This window comes from Acanthochromis polyacanthus, chromosome 21, assembly GCF_021347895.1.
Source record: "Acanthochromis polyacanthus isolate Apoly-LR-REF ecotype Palm Island chromosome 21, KAUST_Apoly_ChrSc, whole genome shotgun sequence".
Lineage (NCBI taxonomy): Eukaryota > Metazoa > Chordata > Actinopteri > Pomacentridae > Acanthochromis > Acanthochromis polyacanthus.
In genome coordinates this window covers 10,145,965-10,160,716 of record NC_067133.1, presented here as the reverse complement: position 1 = coordinate 10,160,716, position 14,752 = coordinate 10,145,965, and the positions used below count along the sequence as shown (strand labels likewise).

Sequence of the window (14,752 nt, the reverse complement as noted above, 5' to 3'; positions counted from 1 at the left end):
TTAGAAATGATTTATCGCTGTAATTTTCTACCAACACAGAGTGGAATGGCCCACATTATCATCTCTGTGAGCTCGGTTCAAGCATTTGACTGCAGATCCAGAGGTCTCCAGCTCAGACCTGGTGGCCTCTTTGAAAGCAGCCTCATGGTGTAAATAATAAAAAGCTGCTTTCACAAACTGTGACACATCAGCACTTTGACTGGTCTGGTGGCTGCTTCAATAGAAATTCCATTTCTTCTTTGAACTCATCAAAGCTTCTTATTGTTCAGAGTTTTCAGCAGCAGAAGCTCACAGAATTCAATCATTCCTCGCAGTGAAGCAGCTGAGGCTCTTTCTCCTGAATCCACAATGAATTCTCCATCTATACAGGTTTTATCACACGACACAGAGTTTGTTGTTGTTAATGAGAACACACTCAGAAATAAAGGTGGGTAAGAAACATCTTTTAGTGCAAATAGTACAAATAATAATTTCTAAAATTCCCGAAAAAAGTATTTAATTTCATGTTAACTGAAATTTTAGAACTCTGACTATAAAATCAGCTAAGATATTTACAGATATTTACTGTTTTTTAATACAAAAATTATTTATATTAAAGACTGAAAAATGTTAAATAATTCTTTAGTCGGTTATTTTAAAGATTTTTTTTACTGTTTTGTAAAAAAAAGACAGATAATAATTAGTAGAATCACCGGAAAAAAGTATTATTATAAGTAAATAAATAAAAAAGACTAAAACTCTAAATAATATCCACATCACAAATCAGTGTTTATGCAAATACGAATTTGTTCTTTGACAGTGGGTTTTACTGTATTTAAATCCACTAAAATTATGATTACTGGTATTTGATACAAATATTAATTAAAGATTGAAAAATGATAAATAGTAAGGATAAAATTTCAAGATTTCCCTGTTCTGTAAAATGACAGATTACAACTCATAAAATCACAGAAAAAATTTTTAATGTATTACTATTTCCAATATTTATTTATTTTTAAAAAGAGGCTAAAACTGTAAATAAAATCCACATCAAAAATGTGTATTTTTGGAAATGTATTCCTTGACAGTCTGTAACCATAAAATTTCACTGTTTTTATATTTAAATCCCTGATAATTATGATTACTTTACTGGTATTTGCTGTTATCTTCACAGTTTTTGAATGTTACAGCATACAAATTTGCTTTAATGTTGTTTTTTATAGGGCACTTGCTGCCAGATTTTCAGGTTTTTTTTAACCAATTTTATTTTTACAGTGTGGATGTCCCTCCAGTCCTCAACCACACGGGAAAGTGAACATCACAGGTTTGTTATGGTGACCAACAGAGAGAGTTTTACAGTTTTGGTGGCGATGTTAGAGAGAAGAATACTATTACTGGACAAAAAAAAATGTGAAGAGGGCAGAAAAGTGGCACTTTTTTCAGCATTATTTTTTGAATTTAACTAATCGCTGTCAAGTCCCTCAAAGCATTTTTTCATGACCTCTCTGAAGTCCCTAATCCACATTAAAAAGCAGCTCTACAGGTTTGGTTCTTGCAGTTAAAACATCCACAAAGGTTCAGGACAACCTACAACAACCTGCAAGTTCCTGCAACGTACAAAATAAAAGCTGGAGAAAAATGACTGAATAGGTGGCTTGCAAATGACGTCACAGCCGCCTCATCACCTATGCATATCATGAAGTGGTGGTCAGCGGAGCTGATTGTTGATTGCAGCGAGCATGGCTAACGTTCACTCATCGGTCCAAAATGCCTTTTGCGTGTGTTGTTTTAAGTTGTTCTAATCGATCAAATAGCGAAGGATACTTTAGGGTTCCTCGTGAACAGATTAAAAAAGGGCCTCACACTAAGGATTTTACGAAAAGACGCAGAGAAAAATGGCTCGCTAACATTTCCTTAAGTTCGAAGGGAGCGGAGTCAAAGAATGCCAGAGTCTGGGGCGATCACTTCGTTAAAGGTTAGTGAATTATTATGATATACATGCTTAGAGCCTTTCTGTGTTGGTTTTAAGACCCATTCTTTAAAGATTGGTAACACTAACTACCCACTTAACAAGCTAACATTCGCTGTTTTTAGCTTGTTTACTGTCACAAAACTGTCACATTGAAGGATTATTTACCCTGCCATGCAGTCGCAGTGCGCGGTTATTATTTCTCCATCTTCTTTTATCAACAACCAGGTATGAGTTGGTGTTTTTGATAAACATTGCGAATGTTTCACCTGAAAAGAACAGCAGAAACACGTTTTAGCATCCACCAAGCTAACACACCTAGCAAGTACAAGTTTACATAAATCGTTGCTTACACGGCTTTTTATGATGCAGGATTTGTCTTTCAGGATCTTAACTCCGACTTCTTTAACCCATCCACAGACAAAGAAATTGTATGAATCCATGCTTTTCCAAGCATTCATTTGTTTAGCAGAGCAAAAGCTTGTTTGTAGCACCAGATAGTTTGAGATATCAGGGAACTGAACTGGCGGATATTTTTCCAACTCGTAGGTCAAATCCTTCGTGGATAACGCCTACGGATCTATGCCATCACAAAATTTGAGTTTTTAGATGTATCGAGTTTGAGAATTAGAATCTAAAATACGAAAATACTCCGAAAAAGAGTCGCGTTTTCCTTGCTCTGCGGCAGTCAGTTTGGTTGGCCTGACCACCACTTCATTAACCAGAAGTTAATGCCACCGCTAAAGTCACGTGTTTGCAAGCCATCTATAAAGAGAATAAAGCAGCTAAATATGTTGTTTTGCTTCTGTGCTCGCTGCTAAAACTGAACACTGGGAGTTATTATACTGCACATTACCGTTTACTACCATCATATTCTTGCATCTACATCGTAAAGCCTCATTAAAAAATCCTCATAATGAAAATGTTCCGTCAAAAATGACCTTCTTTGCAAAAAAAAAAAAAAAACTTTGCCAGGCTTTAGAGCTGCAGCTCCATCTGTGCTGCTCATTATGCGAAACAGCAGCTCTGCACAGCATTAACATGACAGAAAGTAGATGTGTGTCACACATACAGATTCCTGCAGATACAGTAACACATGCAGTCTGCTCTCACATTATGCTGCATAGAAATTCAGGCTTCTCATTTCTCAAAAAAAAAAAAAGAAAACACCACAGCTGAGGAGCAACAGTTTCAACTTGTAAACACTAGGAGCACATACAAGCAGCCTTCAGAAAACATGTATACACCAGTTCATCACAACAGCGATAGATTGAGGAGATTGGAGACGCTTAACTCCCATAATCCTTCAGTCGGCCTGCATAAATCCAGCTAATTTGGCTCATTTTGCGGCGTATCGTCCGTGTAAACATCAAAGCGCTCTAAGTCGAGGCCTGAGTGACACGTTTGTCAGCTGGCTTCTTGTCATTATTCTCACAACGCTCAGACCATTTCCAGAAATCTCTACTCCACGCTGGCAGACTGACGGGTGGCTAATGACGAGCGTTAAGCCGGAGACGTCGTTAAAAGAGGACTTTATGGGGAGAAAGTGCATCTTCTGAGACGACAGCGTTTAGGATGGATCCCCCGTCGACGTTTGAAGGCTGGAAATTTGCAACAAGAAAAGCTGGAAAAGTTTCGAGAATCCAACCAAAGACACAAGCTGACGTCTTTCAACTCTGCCGTAGAGTTAAATCTTTCACCTTAAGGCGTCCAATCCATCATGGGTGAAAACACCAGACACAGTTGAGTCAAACAGTAACTGAACCTCTTGACTCTGTCTGTGAACTTTATAAACACAGTTATCGACCAGAGGAGAAGCTGCTACTGCAAATGCTAAAGGAAGCTGTGACACCGCAGTGACAATAAATGGGCTGGAGAGCTGTGATTTTGATGTTTCAACCGTAAAAAATGAACAATTCAGCAACCTTTAGGTTTGATCCAGCCTTTATCACACGTGTTTGTTACCACACAGTGAAGAAAGTCAGTGATTTGACAGAATTTCAATCAATCAAAGTATATTTCTCTAGCCCTTTACAACAGCCCAAAGAGTGACCAAAGTGCTTCACAGTAAAAAACAAGTAAATAACTTAAAACAGAAATGCAGAAAGAGCCCGGGACGGGTGGGACGCAAACCAGGGATCTTCTAGCTGCAAGGTGAGAAGTGCTAACCACCACACCACTGTGCAGCCCGTAAAACACACGATAAAACAATAAAATAAACAGCACTAAAATAATACATCTAAAAGAAAGAATAGTTCTACAATGTCACTATGCCGCTAGCTATGAAAAGCCATTTCAAACAGGAAGGTTTTGAAGTTGTGATTTTAAAAGACCAAAAAGAAATTTCGCCTTTTTATTTTACAGAAATAGAGTAGTGTAACCCACAAAACATCTGAACTGGCTTTTAAATCATTTCTGTAATATTTACTGGTCTAGATTTTAGTGTCAAAGTGGTCTAATAACTCACAACACAAATATAGCGTTACAGGGGCGCTTTGAATGTTAAAACATTCTTGAAAAACAGGAAACTTTGAACCCATTTTTCTTGAAAACTTCAGAAAGTGTGTTAGACTAGACCACTCTGCTGCCAAACCCTTCAAATATTCCTTTCATTTTGGAAATACATCAACATTTTATGATATTAAACAATTAAGATCTAATAAATTTACCAGATTTTTAGACATTTTTCTCATTAATTTCATAGGTGGACCCACATGTTACTCTTTTTACTTGAGGCTGATAACATTCTACTAATGCAAGTCAGGCTGCAGTTGCCTTTGCCATTTGGTCAAATATGCATTATAAAGTATTAAAAGGGGTATAGCTCAGTGGTAGAGCATTTGACTGCAGTTTAAGAGGTCCCCAGCTCAACTCTGGGTACCCCCTAGAGCAAAAACATTATTTATTTATGTAGTATAACATACACTTTGCTTTACTCCAGCAACAAATACCACCGGGGCTTTGTGCTGGTGTATTAGCGACGCTGCAACAAGTCGGCATATTCATGCAAATTTTAAAAGGTTTTGGCTAATTCATTGAAACTAATGTCTTTCTTCAGCATCACCACACAACTGCTGTGTTGTGACATCTGTTGTTTTCTAAACCAGTCATTGATCTGTTGCATTTTTTAGAAAATAGAGGCTGCAGCACAGTCCAACTACTGCAGGTTCAGGGTACAAAAATATAAAGACCGAAGGCTTCAAAATAAGACCAAACCACATTTTATATTTAAAAAAGCAAGTATACTGTAGCAGCACCTGATAAGAAAACACAGGTCTTATTCTGCTGGATTCATCCCTAGAGGAAGCAAAAACATCACAAGTGTTGTCTGTTTATTAGCAGAGAAAGCTAATAAATAGATCTTCTCCTTGTAAATAGTAAAACTGCAACAATTAATCAACTAGTCGTCAACTATTGGATCAGTTACAAGCTGTTCTGATGACTTTTTAATAATTTTTAGTAATTTTTTTATAGAATAATGTCAAAATTTTGTGACTGCGGCTTCATAAATTAGAATATTTCTGATTTTGCTCCTCTTTTATGACAGTAAATTAAATAAATTGAGGTTGTGGACAAAACAATGCATTTATCATATTTGGTTGTAAGAAACAATCTTTTATATTTTTCACCATTTAATTAGCAAAATTGATTTATTGAGAAAATAATCAACAGATTAATCAACAGTGAAGACAATCATTACTTGCAGCGCCACTAAATGCTTAAAACCTCTGTTTACTACACAACATATCGCTCATTTAACAAACAAAATCCATGTAAAGTTACAGAACCAATTAACTATCTAATTTTACAAAACATATTCACAGTTCTAACTGTTTCACTTTAGCTGCAGCCCCACTGTCTCTAAATCATGCCTGAAAACATGTGACTTTGATAAGGTTAAATACAGCACAAAAAATTAATTCAACAGTAAGTCTGGGAGGTTTAAAAAAAAGCCTGAAATGTTCCTTTAAGGTTCTTTTATCAACAGTGAATCCACAATTTCCTTTGTAGTCACGAATCATTTCACGCTTTGCTGAACAAGTCGTTAATTACAGAACGACTTTTTGTGCTTTCTATGTGTGGAACGAGCAGCTTCACTATAAACACATTATTCTCCAGAGAGAGCAGAGCAGGAACAGGGGATTTATAGTTCTGTTTTATTCATGGCCAAAAGCGAACAATTAGAAGAGGAACAAGGGGCTTTGAAGGCAGGTCAAAAGATCCTTATTAGCATCACATTATCGCACAGACTGGACTTAACATGGAGCTGAGGAAATGTATGAACACTAGAAGAACAACTCCTTCAGCTGGGCTATTAGAGGGACAATATCATTGTAAAAGGGTTGAATGGATCATTTAAACCAACTCATTGTGTTTAAATGGAGTATCTATACCCACGTCTGATCATTTGGGTTAAATATTTTCACCATGAATGTTTATTAATGTGCCTGAAACCGCCGATACGTGCAGCAAGCAGCAGAGCAGGGGGACAATTTGTTGTGCTTCGTCTGGTGGAAACGGAAACCTGCAGACCTTCAGAAGTCCCTCGTACACAGTTTGACACCTGAAGCTGCAAAGTTACACAATGTCCTGAGTTGTCTGCCAGCGATTCTCAATCTCGGTGTCAGGAATCAGCTCTGCTTGTTTCATTCAAGGCACAAACAGCCTCTGTGCAAAGAGAAATGTGTAAAACAGTAATAAACACTGAAGAGGGGGAAAATCTAAAAATAATAATGCTTTTGATTGTCATTTTTTGAACAATTTACTTTTATTTTGCAGATTTTCCCCGTTTTATTACATTACAGACAATAAACCAATAAAATCACAAAAATATCTTCATTTATATCTTATTGATTAAAAGAAAACCCTGATCAAAACTCTGTTGATCTGCTGATCAAAGAAAATCTGTGCACTACCACTGACATGAGCAATAATTATTGCTTTTAGATTACTAGTGTTTATGTAGATTTGGTTTATTTTTTCACTTTTATACTACATTGTTTAAATGTTTGCCCTAACTTTGCTAAAATTAGGCTAATAAAGGCTTATCTTATTTTTTCCTATTTTATGTTATCTTATTTTGTCTTATCTTATCTTATCTTATCTTATCCACTGTCCACACTAACATTCTTATAAATGTTAATTTGTGTTTTTACAGTGTTTGGCAGCAATATTACACTTTTTCTACAGTATTAAAATCAGCAAAAATATCAACATTTAAAGTATTTTCTGGTACTCCTCTTCGGGATAATTACTATTTTTACAGATTTTTTTTTGACAATGTTTTTTGGAAGCTGGGTGTCAAAAAATAATAAAGAATAATGGAAATGAATCATCTAAAAGAAATAAATACTGTAATTTTCCATACTTAAAATGTATTTTCCAACTGAATGAGGATAGATTTGTGAAGTTATGTCTAACTTTGACATCAAAAATCTAAATTTTCTCCCAAAAAATCTAAATGTCATAAGCATTGAGAATATTCAGAATTAAATATATAAATTCACAGTTGATTTTTTTTGTACTTTTCAAGAAAAATCTGTAAAATAAAAAAGAAAAATTCTATAAAATTTAAGCTATTAGTGCTGAATTATGAGCATATTAGATTAGCACAGGGGGCAGTCATACTTGAACTGGACACCTCTTGATGTGCACTCAAATGCTCTGTCACTGAAATATACCATCTTTTATCACACCCTACAGAGGGGCCTTTGTTCCTGCTCACAGTACAGTGAATTACTAGATGTGTGTGCGTGTGTGTGTCTTTGTTCACAGTAGATGGATGGATAAATCAATAACGGACCAAAGAAAACATACCATAATTGAATGCGCACTCTAAATCCTGTGACACACTAATGAGCAGACAACTCAACCAAGCATAACCTGCACAGTAAACAAACTGAGTAAGTTCTGCATTGTTTACATTGTCTTATCCGGCTTAAATATACAGGAACATGGATAAAAATGCATCATATTCATCAGTTTACATTTTTCTCCAGTTTGCACGGGAGCTCAGTTTTGTGTATCTCATGCAGGAAAAGTCTGGGAAACAGTAAGCCCTTGCTGATTTTTACTTGGAGCAAATTAATTAACGGAGGCCGAATGGAGTCTGGGAGCACATGCTCATTATCGTACACAAACATGTGGCCAAGACAGTTCGGAGCCTCCTGAGTGAACAAACGCATTTGGGATTTTTGGGTATTTGCAATTCAGAGGGAGGTTGCCTCCTTGACTCTGGCTGTCTGTTTGGCTTTGTGGGTAAAACTCATTGTCAAACTGGGCTCGAATGACAAACAGAGCTTGCGTCAAATATGCAGCCGAATGGTGGAATAGTTGACTGCAGATGTACAGATGCTCTTCCACTCTGTCGGTATATAAACAGCATTTTTTTCGTGTGGATTCGCTGCTTGTCAAAGCCAACGTGGCAGCAGACAATAGATAAGCTTACAGCTCAGTGGGAAGGCTTTGGAAGAAATGTAAACCGCAGATCTCGAAGACACATGGGCTATAGATCCTCATCTTGCTGCTTATTCTGATCTTTGCTAACGGCTCTTTTAAATTGCTCTCCATAGGATCCACACACATGAAAGCCCAGCACCCCCACACCTTACAATAGACTTATTTTGTATTGTATTGTTGCTGTCATGTGGTTATGGCTCTGTGAAATCCCATTTTGAACTCTTGGTGTCCCCTTTTTGATATTATATATATATATTGTGCGACCATAGCTGCAACTTAATATGTATCTTGTGATTTGTATACATCTCCTCAAAATACATTAGTTTACCCGAAAAGACAAAGAATTGCAGCATATGATGAGGAAAACTTGGCAATTTTTACAATTTAGATAGCAGCAAGTGCATGACCTAAACGGTAAATATCAATTGTTGTCAAGTTGGAGGTGTAAAATAAAAGCTCTTAAGATATGAAAATGTTTACGTCTGCCAGAATGAGCAGCCGCCTCAGAGTCCAGCAGGTTTATTTGCTTTGTGTAACCGCTTCTACTAGCTCTAAAATGTCTCTAAAAGCTTGCCAAATGTTCTGCTGTTGGCTGCAAGAGTGAACACAGAAGTCTTCATGCACTCCCAGCATCTAAATAACTAAACACCCAGTGGATTACTGTTAATATTGATGTCAATGTCACCACAACAACAGGAAAACCCTCAGCTTTAGCATGCTGCTGTGGCTAACATTAGCTTTGATGGTATGCCCACCAGTCAGAGCGCTCATTTGCAGATGACGGAAATTTGATTATGAATCAATAAACGACAACTGGGTGGGTTACTGTGCTTTCATATCAACTGTTGTGCTTCCGTTCAACCTAAACTCAGAGGCTGTTAGCATCTGTTGCCTTTTCTCCTGCTTTCTGTGCTCACATAATCTGCATTTTAAGACAGCTGAATTCACAATAAAGCCGTTCTCATTTATACATTTTTCTCTTTCTGTTGTTAGACAACGGAACGAGGAGGAAACAGCAACTGAAATGCAGCTCATCAATTCCATGCTGCTATTTTGCACAGTTAGGCTATCAACTTCGTCTGACAAACTTGCCAAGCACAAGAGTTAAAATATAAACAACATCTATCCTGAGAAGTTCATAAAACTTCATGTAAAATAACAAATGAGAAAACAGGAAAGGTCTAGGTGATAGAAAATCGATCACAGATGCAGAGAGAGTGTTATTCCTGAAGGGGGCGGGGCCAGCAGCTCGCTTGCATTTAAAGCTACAGACACTTAAACAGCCAGTTTAGAACAAGACTAAAACCTGGAGTTATACAGCCATGGTGAAATGAATCATCTTTGTGGTATTTGGAGCTAAAAAAAATAAATAAATAAAAAACAATCTGGAGATATGTGAGACTTTCATTAATTTTGCGTAAAATGTGACAACATGGGACCTTTAAGGTCAAAACATTCGAATTTCATATCTCATCTTACAGGTGTACCTAATAAAGTGACCAGTAACTGTATTCTGCATATTCATTAGCTCCCACGTAAAATAATCACAAACACAGAGAGAGTCTTCTTCCTCAAGGGGGCGGGGCCAGGAACAGCACAGTTACATTTGAGGTTGCAGACACTGAAACAGTCCATTTACAACAGGACTACAATTGGCTGAATTAACCGTCTTTCTGGTATGTAAGCAGAAAAATTTAAACACACATTCACGTGTCTTTAATTTGCTGAAAAAGCGTAACAATATGGGACCTTTCAGATAATTAGCAGCAGCAGAAATCCATCACGTGTACGTCAGCAGCACGTTTCATATCATACTTTGCAATAAAGTGTTTCATTTAACTCATAAGATATGATTCCCATCTGTAATTAGTGCCAAGGAGACGGGTTAACCTGAGGTGAACGGACTTATGTCATTCAAAATCGTGCACGTGGAAGCACATGGCCAACACCTCCTCAAGGCTCCATCTCACCTGCAAACACTCATTAGAGGGGGACGGAGGAGGAGTCTGCTGCTCTCAATGAAGGAGCTGAATGTGTTGAATTAGCGAAAACGTGCGCTACGCGATGAATTCGAGTTAAAAATGTGTCCCAGTAACCAAGTTAAAGGGCATCGGTGAAGCAAAATGTGCTCCGGAGGGAAGAGGCTGCACTGTTTGTGTATATTTGTGTATATTTGCATGTGTGTGTACATGTGCCAGTGTGTGAGTCAGACTGAGAGTGACTCAGAATTAGATGTCTCTTGCTGTGTCTTCAGGCGTTGTGTGTGTGTTTGTGTGTGTGTGTTTGTGTGCACCTTTGCCGTTGGTGACAGGTTTGGAGGGCAGACTGTGTGTTTCTGCTTGTGTACACCTCTGATTGTGAGTGTGTGTGTTTGCATGTGGGTGTGTGTGTGCTGTTGCAGGCTACTGTACATGTGTGTTATTGTGATTATTCTCCGGGGAAGCGGCCGGTCTTTCATTACAGTGTGTGTTCACTCGTCTGACAGATCTGCTCCTAAAGCGACCGCTGCTGCTAAATATCACACACCTGGATGCACAGCCAACGCGGCTCCCCCCTCCTCCTCTAGGAGCCTATTAGCATGCTAACAATATCCAACAAATCACGCAGCACTTTCACCTTGATGAGTCTTCGACAGAGGGGCCATACAGCAGGATTAGTGAGGACTTCAGTGGATCTTTAATACCGCAGGAGCTGAAAAGCCGGGCAGAGGGGATGACGGAGAGGAAGGCTTCTTTTAATAACGTTCCAAAAGCGTTATAAATACCACAGCTGGAGCCAAAAATTACTCTCATCTATCTGTTTAGGCTGTGAAATGGGAACTGAAGGTGGATTGTGCATGCTTTTCCCCTCTGTCTGTTTGTATGGGCAATAGTGGCAGGTTTGTTTGCATTTTTATAGCTTCAAATGACACAAAATGTGATGGTAAAAAAACCAAAATGACAAAGAATGAATGTTAGGATGCTGTAATAATACTAATCTATGCAGTTAAGCCCAAAATGATGCATATCAATGGCAAATTGGGATTCACAGTGTTTGATATTCTTATAAATGTTCATTTGTTCTTTTACAATGTTTGGCATTAAATTACACTCTTTATACTGCATTTAAACTAGCGAAAATTCCATTCCTTACAGATATATTTGTTATTTGAAATAAACATTATGCATATTAAGGATTGAAAAGTGTTTCTTGTTTCGCTGTTATTTTACAGATTTTTCCTGGGGTTTTTTTTTTTCAATTTTTAATAATCTCTATCTTAATCAAAATCTGTAATTCTTCTTTTTTTTTTTTTTTACATTTTTAAACATTGCATTATTTCTCTGTTGTTGTTTTTTGTTTGATTTGATTTTTTTTACACTCCTGCTTCAAGATAATTATCTTTTTTACCGATTATCTGACAGTGTTTGATTATTATTTTAAATATTTTGGAAGGTGAGGTGTCAAAAAATATAAGAAAGTAATGGAAAACAACCATCACATTTACAATACGTTTGTTTACAAACCATTGGTTTACTGAATCAACGGATATATTTGTGAAATTATGGCAAACTGTGACTCATAGTGAATCTTTGTTTGTTTCTTCTGTCTGTAAATGACAGAAGCAAGAGACAAAAGGTTATTTCGACATTTTAAAATATAAATTCACACTAAATGAACATTTGGCACAGATTTGCATCATTTTCGGGGGATTCACTATAAATATTTAAATACAAATATATTTTAGAAGACTTCACATGCTCTTGGCACGACAAAACAATATTAATTTGCAAGTAAAAATCCTGGATTCTAAACTTAAATGAGAGCTGGACATGTTGGGAATAAACGAGCAGCTAAGCTTGATATGATGCATCTTGTCTCCCATAAAATGGTTTTGTGCAGAAACTCCAACAAATAAGTGAAAAGTATATAAAATACAACGCAGAATGATCCAGTTTAGAGAGCATAAATTAACATTTGAGTGGTCAAAACTCAGCTACTATTAGCTTAATCTGCAGGTTTCTCTCTATTCTGGCTGCTGTAAAGCTTTAGAATATTAACTTCTAATCAAGCACACTTCCTCCATTGTTGTTTTTCAGAAAAATCTCAGGATCTACATGTTTTTGAGGGTCTTTGGTTGCCCTCACTGGTCTGAATATTTTACTATTTCATATTTCTTTGTCACCGAAGCTGATTTTACACGTTTTATCCAGTGTTTTCTCTTGCCTTTTGCTCATATCTTTGTTGTTGCCTGTTTTATAACACGTTTGGTCGACTCCGATTGTTTTCAAATGAGCTCTGGACCTCATTAAACAGGGAAGACAATAAACAAACAGCAGGAATTCATACTAGTAGCCACTGGGCAGCAAATGCAACTCTGCCAAAATATGATACAGTAAAGAAGAAAGGGAAGCTCCGGAATGAAGAAATACAGAAAAGAACCAACACATGCACCGCTGTGATACATAGGTTGGAGCTATTTTAAAGTAACAGGCGTAATTTCAACAGGATTTCCAAAAAAAATTGGCCAACATTGATATTTTATGTTTCAAATAAGTGAATTATTTTAATGATAAAGTGAGTACAAGCTAACATAAATAAAACCAGTTAGACAGAAAGTCACTGCTTTGGAACACAGTCATGATAATCTCTTTAGTCTCCATGTGCTGTTTAATCTGACAAGGCATGAAGCAATTCAGTGTTTTTCCGAGGATTGTGTGCATAAAATAATATGAAAAAAGGCTTCTTGGTAATATTCATTAGCACAAACTAGCAGGTGCTCCTTCATCAAGGCTCAAAACCGTGAATTAAAATTCTGCAAACAAAAAAAATGAGTGCATTCTGAAATGCTAATTTAAAATTCATATTTTAAAAAAGAAAGAAAAGAAAACCAAAATGCTAGTTCCAGCAAATCTTCGCCCTGGTGCGTTTTTCGGCAGCTCCCTCACATTGGCTTAACGTTGGAGGATCTGACGTGGGCTGTATGGACCCACTGTCCTCGCGTATGTGTCAGTAACGGGACTTAACCCACTTATGCAGCTGGATTTGCATCGAGTGAATCGAAGCGAAAGATTTAAATGGCATCAGTCTTGCTATTAAAGCAAGGCAAAACATCAGACAAACAGGGAGGAGCAGCTCTCTCTTTCTCCCCCCTCCTCTCCATCTCTCTCTCTGTATATATATATATCTATATACATGGGTGGGTGAGGCGAAGGGGGGGGGTGTTGTCCCTTGCTTCTGCTCAGTGTGTGCAGCAGCTGCAGCTTTCAGCCTCAGTCGACACTGTAGGGGCCATTCTGCTGTCTGAAAGACTGATAGATACAAAGAGGAGAATGGTGATGAGACGTGACTCAGAGGATACCGCTGATGCTGCGATTCAACACGAAATGCACACAAAAAAAAATCATGCTTCCGGGTCATTAGAGCGAGTTTTGGAGGAAGGATTGCACTGCTTTTTGGTAACTCCTGACCACAGGGCGGGAAATTCTTGAATGAAATTTGCAAAGAAAACTGCAGCAAATGATGAACAGCAACAACACAAAGTGATAATAATAATCCAAGCTGGTTTACAGATGCTGACATGCACACATATGCTAGAGAGGAAAACCCTGCAAGCGAAGTAATCAATTCTCACACTCTACACACGCAAAAACAGCCGCGCATGTGTGCAGAAAACACACAAAGGCAGCCTCACATGGCTTAATCAGGCAAAATCAGACAGTGCATGAATGGAGTGGCCTGTTTCAGCAAAGACAAAGCTCCTCGTGCAAGCGTCCCATTCACAGGCTGCTAGGCTCCGAGGGCAGAAAAATGGAGCTCGCAGCGCAGGAGGTTTTTATGAAAACCGAAAGGGGAGGACTCGTCAGTGTCCCCCGTCTTCGTTCCTCACCATCCCCCCGCCGAACTCCCCCGTGGGCCCTCGCTACCCGCCCCCACAAATCCCAACACTGCCTCACCCTTCCACTAACCTCCCTCATTCTGCTCACCATCCCCCCCCGATCCGTCCTCCCAAACCCCCATGAGGACCGACTCCGGTTCTTTATACATCACAGACACTGAATACCAGTGGATGAGCATTACAGCTTGTTCCATGCAGGGTTGGAGGTCATGTGTAGTGTACACGGTGAGATGCCAGTAGGCGTGCAGCCGCCTACGCAAGCCAACAAACCTCCTGGCAACAAAAGCTGCTTTCATGTCCTTTATGGCTGAAAATAGTGATTAAATTTGCTACCAATCTGAAGTCTGTGAGTTGTTTTGTAAATGAATCATGTATAAAATGTCACAAATGATGAAATATGGCCACCAGAATTAACTGGTTATCTGACCAACAATCAGAAATCTCCAAAAATATATTCAGAGTTTAATCAC

At 38.0% G+C, this 14,752-nt stretch overlaps 1 protein-coding gene and 1 non-coding gene across 2 annotated transcripts in view; one reads left to right on the top strand and one right to left on the bottom strand.

Annotated features, from left to right (window-relative positions):
• gjc1 (gap junction protein gamma 1) overlaps positions 1-14,752 on the bottom strand; it is a 64,586-nt gene that overhangs the window by 21,990 nt on the left and 27,844 nt on the right. The gene's annotated exons all lie outside the window — the stretch shown is intronic.
• Positions 4,763-4,834, top strand: trnac-gca (transfer RNA cysteine (anticodon GCA)). The gene has a single exon. It is a non-coding gene; the product is annotated as a tRNA-Cys (tRNA).